Genomic DNA, 9,669 nt, shown 5'->3' on the forward strand with positions numbered 1-9,669 from the left:
ATGTCATACTGTAGAGTGGCATAACTACTGCGGTACTATCAATCAGCACTCATTGGTGTGTATTCAAAGAATCCAGTTGGTCACTGATTGGTTTAAGCAGAGACAGGCATTAAAGACTCTCTGTCCTTGCTTGACAGAACCTTAATATTAATGTTACTCTTGCTCACCCCAAATACAACCATTTTCTTTTTAATCCTGTCTGGCTTTTTGAAGATAACTGCACCTTAAAGGGACTGAGCGTAGTATCTATCAATTCACATCAAAGACAGATGTCCGAGACATTCGAATAACTTGTCTGTCAATAACTGGTGGAAATTCTGAAATTTCTGATCATCATTATCTGCTGTGTCTTTGTTCTGTGGGCAAATGTGTCTGGAATGCTTCAAAGGCATGTTAATAAAGCCCCGTGTGAAGATGCCAGGAGACCAATTACACTTGTGGGCTGCACTTCAGCTTTCTCGTTTCCCAGAATCCTGCTGCTCAAACATGGTTATAGCCAAAATTTCTTTTCCAAGCCAATGAAATAGTTGACCTTGACAAATAGAGGAATGTAGGGAGGAATTGGTAACATGGAAACATCATGGGAGTACTTCAACTTCTCTACAGCTCCTGTGGAAAGCAGCAGTATCCACTGTGTATGAGCTACATTGGTCTCTATTTCTATGAATGGTAGATAGAGCGGCTTTGTTGCTCAAGGGCTGTATGAATGTAGCTGTTGATTGAATTCATGGAACATTCTAAAGGCAATTGGAACCTTTTTGTCCTATTTTCAATTATTTAACCTGGACTTGATAATGCTTAATAGCTGTACTTCAAGGTCCAGGTGCATGATTCTGCCTCCTAACTTTGAAGAAGAAGCGTTTTTCTTAACTTTCATAACTGCCCAAGGACACTTTAATCATCCAGCGCCATAATTCCTACCAAGATGTTGAGGCAAAAAGCCAGTCTTCCTTTGGAGGTGGAGTTTGCAGAAAACAGATGTGGGTTGAACAAAGAGCTCTCCATCCCTGCAGCTGTTTCTCATTTCGCTGTAGGGTGGACTGTAGAAAAGAGGAATCCGTCACCATCGGAAGCTGCGTCCCAGTTGGTCTTATGAAGCCACAGCCTTGTCCTAATCATCGTCCGTCCATCCATCTGCCAGGAGATTGATGTGCCCCCGGATGTCATGAAAAGCCCTGACTTGCCCCTTGTGCCCACCAGCCAGTGAGGGCCTGTCTTTGCTCGGCTGGCATTGCGTTCTGTTCACACCAGGACAAACTTGATTTGACCAGAGGGAGGCTCTTGTGATTGATGATTCCACCACATATCTTCAGCCACAGCAATCTGGGCTGTCTCTACTGCTGTGCAAGTGTGTGTAGATGTGAATGTGTGCACAAACTTGTGAATGTGAATGAATAAAAATTCTTTTGTGTTTGTGTGACCATATTGGAGGCAGAAAGAGTTTGGATATTTGCAGGTGTGCAAAGGCATGTGGTTATATGTGGAGGTATCCACGTTGGACATGTCACTTGCGCAGCTGTAGCAACTCCAGTTGTTGGTTTGTTATTTGTGCAGCATTTCCCAAGCATGTGACAAGCGACAAGCTGCGAGCCCACTCTATCCAGGCTTTGTTAAAGAAAGCTCAAAATGCCAATGGGTCCCCCTCACACCCACAGGTTTCCTCAGCTGTGGCAGTAATCAGCACTGAGAATTGTCGTCCACGCCTCGGCGCCCAAGCCAGAAGCTTTCCACACTGCTTCTACTTCTACTTCTTCCTTTTTTTTTTCTTTTCTTAAATGTCATCTCCCATCGTGTTCATCTCCCATTGTGTTCCTCAGGCTAATAAACATCGAAGCACTAATGCTCTATCACTACTGCAGTACAGTGTGGATCAATTCCTGTGCTTTATGGTGAGGTTTAGGATTACGCGTTGATAAAAGATAGATGTTCTGTGTGTGGACATGCTGGCATAGACAAAATGACGGAATGAAAAGGGCGTCTAGCTCTGTAATAAGTTACAGTACAGAGCTTGAAAGGTGGGTCATATTAGGATGAATGCCAATTAACAGCATATCAACCAAGAAAAGAGGTAGAGTGAGCTTTCAAGCAAGTCCAAATTATCTGTGCCCACATAGCGGGTGCATCAGTAAAAAAAAAAAAAAAAAAAAAAGGCATTATTATATAATATGTCAAGGGACACAGTCAGGGACATCATGACAACATATGCCTCAGATGCATAAAAACTACATTAACAAAGATGGACAGCGGTCAAAAGTAGAAACTCACTAACCCAAGGGGATCTGATGGACAAATACAGTACGAATTGGGGTTGACAATTACAACTAATTGGCATGCAACCTACTATGACCCATATCTGTAGCAGTGTTCTAGCTTTTTGAAAGCACACTCCATTTTCAAAGCATTCTTGTGATATTCTGTGAGCCCCTTGTAACTTCCTGTGCAGAAACCTAAAGCAGAACACACAAGCACACTAACACACACCAACCTTAATGACATAAATGGCATGTAATGGTGATGATACGGAGCTGGAGGGAAAAAATAAATCATTGATGTAATGTTTCCGGTGAAAGTGTGGTTCACGCTGCAGATGAAGCCAATGCGAGGGGCTCCATCTACTGTTGGGTCATGTGCAATTCATACTGTATGTTCTGACAATGCTCCAGCTGACTCACTTGAGCTCCTTGCCCGTAAAAGGGACAGCCAGACTCAGCAATGAGGCAGAGGCAGTGTAATTTATGCCTGTGAATTATGGATATACCAAGCAAGTGAAGGCCAATATATGTTTTATACCACGCTCCCCTCCATTTATTTTGGCTGGGGTTATGACTTGATAGCTGGCGGTTCTATTGATGATGGACTTCCTGATTTATCTGCTCAAGTCAGGCAAGACCATCAATTAAGGCGCCAGGACAGACATGCCAAATGTACTGTCACCTGTTGTTTATGGTGGTTCTCTCGCAAGTCAGCTTCCTGCGGAACAGGGCGGTTCTCCACTCATTCTGCTCACCGCTATGATTACTTCCAGACATGAGGCAGTAAAACCGTGTGCATTATCCGGCGGCAATTTGTGCAGCTACTAAACCAGCAGTATCTATTAAAACATTGAATTCTTTTTATCTCATAATCAGAATTACAATAAAAGTGAAGTGCGAGGCAACCCTATACATAGCATTGTTTTATAACCTCATAGAAGTCGAGAACATATAATTTCTCGCAGATTGACTGAGATGTATATACTATCCATTCCCCTGGAAGCCATCGCCAGCAATTTCCTTCCTCTTTCATCATTCTAAATGCGCTTAAATGGTTTGGGTAGGGGTGGGGGGCGGTGAGGGATGGGGGTGGCAATAACCGCAACTTTGTGTCAGGAGGGGAATTTGGAATCTTTGATGCTTTCCCTGGCATGAAATGTATTTACAAATACCTTCGCGGGAGCCAATAAAAGGTTTAATATTTAATTAGGCCTAAGGGCATCTCACAATAACATGCACATTTCTGATCAATGGCATGATGGAAGAGTCTTCCCTCGCTGTCAGTCTGTGTGAGGAGAAAGCCTGGCTTCCTCCTTTAAATGTTACTACAGTTACTTACATGCAGACTGCACTTCGGGAAGAACAGTTAATCACTGAGTATTTACAATGCACCCCCTGGAATGCTGAGCAGCCATTGAGAGCAACTGAATTCATGTTTGTATACATTTGTGAATTTGAAGGCTTCTGACTTCAAATGATTACCATGAATGGTGAATAATGATGAAAAATGTATTTAAGCACTCTTCTTTTTTTGCTGATTATGCTGTTTCTGATGAAACTTTCATGATCCCTGTGGGGAAACCGGGCACGTCGTAGCGCACTGTGAGATTGGATTGTATAATCAAGAGTCCTAACTTGCTGTAGCCGAGGAGTGTTTTGAAAGACCCCCTTTAGTTGGCCTTTTTTTTTTTCTTTTTTGAGTGTGTGATAACAAATACAGAGGTCAGACATTCAAGCCTCCTGCTGACTGCTAAAATTGTGAGACTAAATTTCTCATAGACAGTTTGAACATGGTGAGCATTGCTTAAACACCAACCTGTTCATCTGAACAAAATTGATATAAATTTTTTATAAAAGTCTGATCCAGCAATCATCTTTCCAAACATTTTTTGGTGGATTCTTTTGGGTCTGTCAGCCAAAGAAATTGTGCAGTATTTATATTGTTGAGAATGGAGGTTCTTCACTTAAAATAGGTTTTGAACATGCTTTGGTATTATGAAATGGTATGTTTTGGAGTCTCCCATGACATTTCGCCTTAGATATACTGTAAGTTGCACATCTTTTCATACAACACTTATTAGTTTACTTTTTATAAGAGCATATAAAAAGACACATTTCTAATCAAAATCTTTAGACCAATGAGTTAGCAATGACAGCTAGCATCAGAAAATCATTATTGACCAAATCTCACTGTTAAGTAAATTAGCACACTTGCTCTGTTGCGCTAAAACCTTCAATGTAGTGCTATCAAAACACACAAATCTTAACTGATCAATCTTCATGACAGTCGTCACGGAGTCGATGCACTTTACTCTGCTTTCTTTACTGTTGGATTTTTCTGTTAAAACTTTCTAAGCACTGAAAAAATCAGCGTGTCACATTTTTATTCCCTATGACAAGATGAAACTTCCTCTGCTTTAATCGGAGAGATCCAGCCTGTACTCTTGAGCCACATAACAATAAAAGGAAAATGTGTGCTCTGCTTGGGAGACTTTTGTTTTGCTGCCACTGAACTCACGTCAGAGAGCGACGATACCTCAGAGACAAGGCACAAAACATATAAATGCCCAATTATAGTTGCTTCAAAGAGAGATGCATTTAAAAATTAATAATGGGGGGCATTGCATAATTCACAATGGGTGGTTATGTAAGCGGCCCAAATGTGAGGAACAGACAGAGGGTATTGTCTCTTACTCGAATGAGCATGTGTGCCTCTTTTTTTTTTGTCTTTGTGACCACTTGCACGTGTTGCCTCATGCTTGCTTACCTCCATGTGCATCTAATCATATGTATGTGTATTTTTTGCACGTGTATGTATATGGATGAACCTTTTTTTCTGAAAGGAGCATGTAGAATGAAGACAAGATATTATTGAAGTCAGTGAACAGTCTCTTTTAAAAGCTAAAAAGTCACTCTGGTTTCAAGGTGTTTTCAGTCCACTTTGCTCTCAGAAGATGTCAACTGTCTCTGTTCTGTTGCTTCAATTTAGCATCAAGGTTGCTCTGTCTGAAGCATGAATGACTGAGACACTGTACAGTATTTCACTCTGAACCATAATATATAAATAGAGGATCCTACAGCTTGATGAAATATCGTCCATCCATGCTAGTTTCGTGTCATGCACACAGGTGTGGATAGCAGCCTCCACTGAGTTGTGTCTCTATTCTCCCTCTTCAAGTCTAATATTGTCAAGATTTTAAACATATGTTTCTCCTCTATATCCCAATCAAAAAAGGATAATTTATTCACATCCATCTGCATGGTTTCCTACACAAGGGAACAAGAGGAATTGTTTGCTTTTCAGAAATAGCTATGGGATATTATCAAATATTGCAGACTGCAGTCACTATGGGACAAGAAATTGTCTTCTATTGAGATAAACTGTCTCAGTACAAAACAAAACAAAAACCTGAAGAAAACACCTCAAATTGCCAAGTATCATCGGCCAGTTTTTTCTCCAACTAGACACTGACTGCATTCTAGGTCAAGTCTCTGGTTCAGTTTTATACTCTTGCAAATAATTGAATTAATCTTCAATTAATCTAGAGAATCAAGAAATCTCACTCAATTAATTTTGACCATTTTTTTAATAAGAAAAGGACATGTGGTTAGTTGGGTTTTAGGATTTGATGCAAGCTCAGGCATCTAGTTATTCAGAACCTCCCATACGAATGTCCTCATCTTCATAACTGTAGTCATACCCATGTGGGATTCCAAGAAGTCAAAAAAATGGGTCCTTACAATACTTACATAGTCTATTTGTACAAAGATAAAACATGTTCTGGATCTGTAACTTTCTGTTAACAGAAAAAACTTAATCTTAAATCTTTAATTAAGCTTGTTACTTTGTTGGCACTATCTTGGGGGTTAAGAAGAAGTCCACAAAGAAAATAATGACAAATGTGTGCGCTATAGAGGTCCTTAATTAGTAGGAATCCCAGTTGTTACATGCTTTCATTTACTGTCTAAGGGCTGGAAATCTTTCCTTTGGCACTTTTTGATCACTCGAAGCGCCAAGTGATTTTTGTGGCAATCTGCATTTCTAGGTTAGTTTTGCAATCTTCTGTTTGCTCCCTCTTGTTTCATTATTATTTGGCTCAGTTTCCTCTGAGAGGTGTGTGTATGTGTATGTGTGTGTGTGTGTGTGTGTGTGTGTGTGTGTGTGTTTCAGCATGTGTATACACCTGCTTTAACTTCAGTAATTTTTAGTCCCTAATTCCCACAGATACCTGCATTTAACTTATGAGCACTTTTGCTTTGACCAAGTAAAAAGAAAAAAAAAAAAAACACTCTCACACTTAACAGACAGCTCAGGTCTAGTCCAAATCCATCCAGTGACAGTACTTAAGCTCCTGTCTACCTAGAAAGGTAAGAAAGCAGTTTGATCTTTTGACTAAGGATTAGAGAATGGATGAAAGGGGGAAAAAACAGATGGATCGTGCTCTAGCTACTTATTTGGGTAGTTTCTTTGCTTGAATGGGCATACAACTGCTAATCGGGTGTATATCAGTGACTAGAAAAACCTAGAGTGCAAGAACATGGTTTAAAGGGGAATTCCGCCGATTTCACACATCAAGCCTGTTTGTAGATCTTGGGGAGTAGGCGACTACTGTACGTGTGGAAAAAAAATGTATAAAACCTTTTGTGGATCCAGAGGGAGCTGCATGAAATCTGATAAATCACTTGAGGCAATGTCGGTTGGGGGTGAAGACTACAAGTTTGAAAATGAAAAAAATCAGAAAGAAGTAGGGGAGAGTCACCATAATTGTAACATTTTTCGCTTTTCACTCCTTTACTCAGAGATTTTTTTACCTACATATGTAATATTTTGAGGCAAATGACCTGCATGTGCCTGCTGTCATAAACCACTTAAAGTTTTTCAATAGAGAAAACAAGTTGTGAGGAATTAAACCAAAAATGGAGGCTGGCCAATGTTACAATTGAAGTGTGTGTGAGTCTCATTTGTAACAGCATGAGCTATTGTTGTAACACAGCTAAAACAAATAGTTTTTATGGCATTTCATCAATATTTCAGTCAAGCAAGTGTTTTTACGTTGATTTCATACCAAGTTCTTACTTATCTTATTTATATTATTACCTGGATTGTTCTTTATCCAGCTGTCGTGGCTGTGTTGACATATATCTTCAAAGGCCCATACACACTCCTGTCCAGGGGTTGGAGTTTTGGGGAGAAATGGGGATGGAAAGACAACAAAACAATTCCATATTCCTTGCAGAAGTCAATCCCCTGGATGGACAAGTGTGTGGCATGGTTGTCGAGAAGAAGGGTCACCTTGGCCTGTGGTGACACACTGATGTGCCTCACAAAGTGCTGGAGAAACACAATGAAATCGTCCTCCTGCATCCAGCTTGACCCCATGGCTGTGCCAATGCAGCCAGTGTGTGCACCATTAATCATGAAGGGCTGGAACTTCTTCCTGGAAAAGATGAATTGCGGAGGTATGCTGTTACCTTGTGCATTAACTGCAAAGGCCACGGTGATGAGGGTGCCCCTCTTTGCTGAGGTCATTGCCCCTGTTTGTTTCACCTCCTTGGTGAACACTATTTTGTTTGGTGTCTGAACTGTCATAATACCAATCTTGTCCATGTTCCAAATATACTTGGCTTCAAAGAGATGGCATTCCAGGACATCAGCCAGGTTTTTGAAGAAGGCTTGGACGTTCACTTGGTTGAAGATGCTGGCATGGGAAAGGCTAGCGGCCTGTGGACACCGTATTGACAAATGTTGGTGCCTCTTCATGGATCCGATGAACCAATCCTTCCCTGCCATTTCTTTCTCTCCCCATGCCTCTGGGTATTTGTAGCTGTATTGTGTATTGGTTTGCCAGCTGGTATGCAAGTCTGCAGACCTGAAAAATGCATGGTAACATTATATGTATTGTAAATAGCATTCATATTTCCTTCTAATTTATCATATTTAATTGCACTGTTCTTTTTCTTTAACATTTTATCTTATCAAATCAAGTTTCTGATTCATTTGAATAATGAATTTAAGACCATGATTTTTTTATGTTCCTCACCATCTATGTAACTATTAATTCAAAATCATGAAATACAACAACAGCCCTCTATTTTAATATATGATGACCAAGTTACTGCTATTTCAATCTATTCTCATCTCCTTGGTCATAATCCAAAGTAAAGTTCAGCTCCCCTCATCAAATAAATCATTAGTTTCTTATCCTGCTCCTTTGAAAAGACTCTAAAGTGGCTCTTATACCCTGACTTTGGCACCTCTTCTCCTCCAGGCTCATTCTTGCCTTACAATACCTGTAAAGAGTGATATGACATATGCAATATGCTTTTTCCACACTTCGTATAGTGTCTGATGACTTCTTCTCATGCTTTTTCTAGCACATCCCTGGGCACTAACCCTCTCTCCTTCTCCCTATTTGGTGGCATTCTGGAAAAGCAAACAAACAACAAACAAAGGGGGAAATTAATCAAGCTGTGCTCGCAAATCTAGGCAGTTACAAATGTAACATTTGTGTTACAAATGAGCCACTGGTCGCACCCATGCATTGGCGTTCCTTACAGACCAGAACTACCATGCATGACATGAAAACTATGTTAACTGATGAAGAACAAATACATGCAGACAACTATGTGGATTTTAGCTCCACAACAAACAAACAAAACTTTATATTCAAAAAATACCTCTGGATTTTTACTTTCTTTGTGCTGAAGCGTTTTATGTTATCATAACTTATAGAAACAATGACCAAACCTACAAAAGTAAGACCAAAGTTGTAATAAAAAGCAATTGTTCATGGATTCCATCAGGTTGTCACTTTCAAAATATGTTTACATTTACATATTGTTGCATACTTTTTTATAGACAATATATATACTTTACACTGCTTTCACACTGTCTCTCTTTGGACCAGCTTATATAAAAAGGCTTAATCAAATAGCCTACAAAAATGTTAGAAAATAGTGAAAAGTACTCATCACAGGTAGCTTGTTCTGGCTGATCAACAGTCCAACAGCCAAAGATATTTGATTTACTATTACATAAAACAGAAAAGTAGCTAATCTTCACATTGAAAGGCTACAACAAGCGAATGTTTGGCATTTTTGTTTTGTTTGGCTTAGTTTTCTTAAACACACAGGCCTGACAATGAAATAAAAATTGTAAACTGAGGCCCCTGTGGTGCAACATCTTTTTGTTTTGTAGTGCTGCTGTTAGAATTGATTCTCTGCTGTAACTGTAGAAAAACAGTCGGTCACATGACACACCTATCCTGAATCTCAGAGTGTTATGGTTTGTTGCTGTTACTTGTTTTGTCCATGCTGTGCCAGCATATTAGTAGTACAGCATCTATTCATGATACAGCCTGTTAGTTATGAATGAGGCACCACTACAGCTAAATACTGTATGTTTTTGCTTTGGAGA

This window comes from Thunnus maccoyii, chromosome 22 (assembly GCF_910596095.1).
Source record: "Thunnus maccoyii chromosome 22, fThuMac1.1, whole genome shotgun sequence".
NCBI lineage: Eukaryota > Metazoa > Chordata > Actinopteri > Scombriformes > Scombridae > Thunnus > Thunnus maccoyii.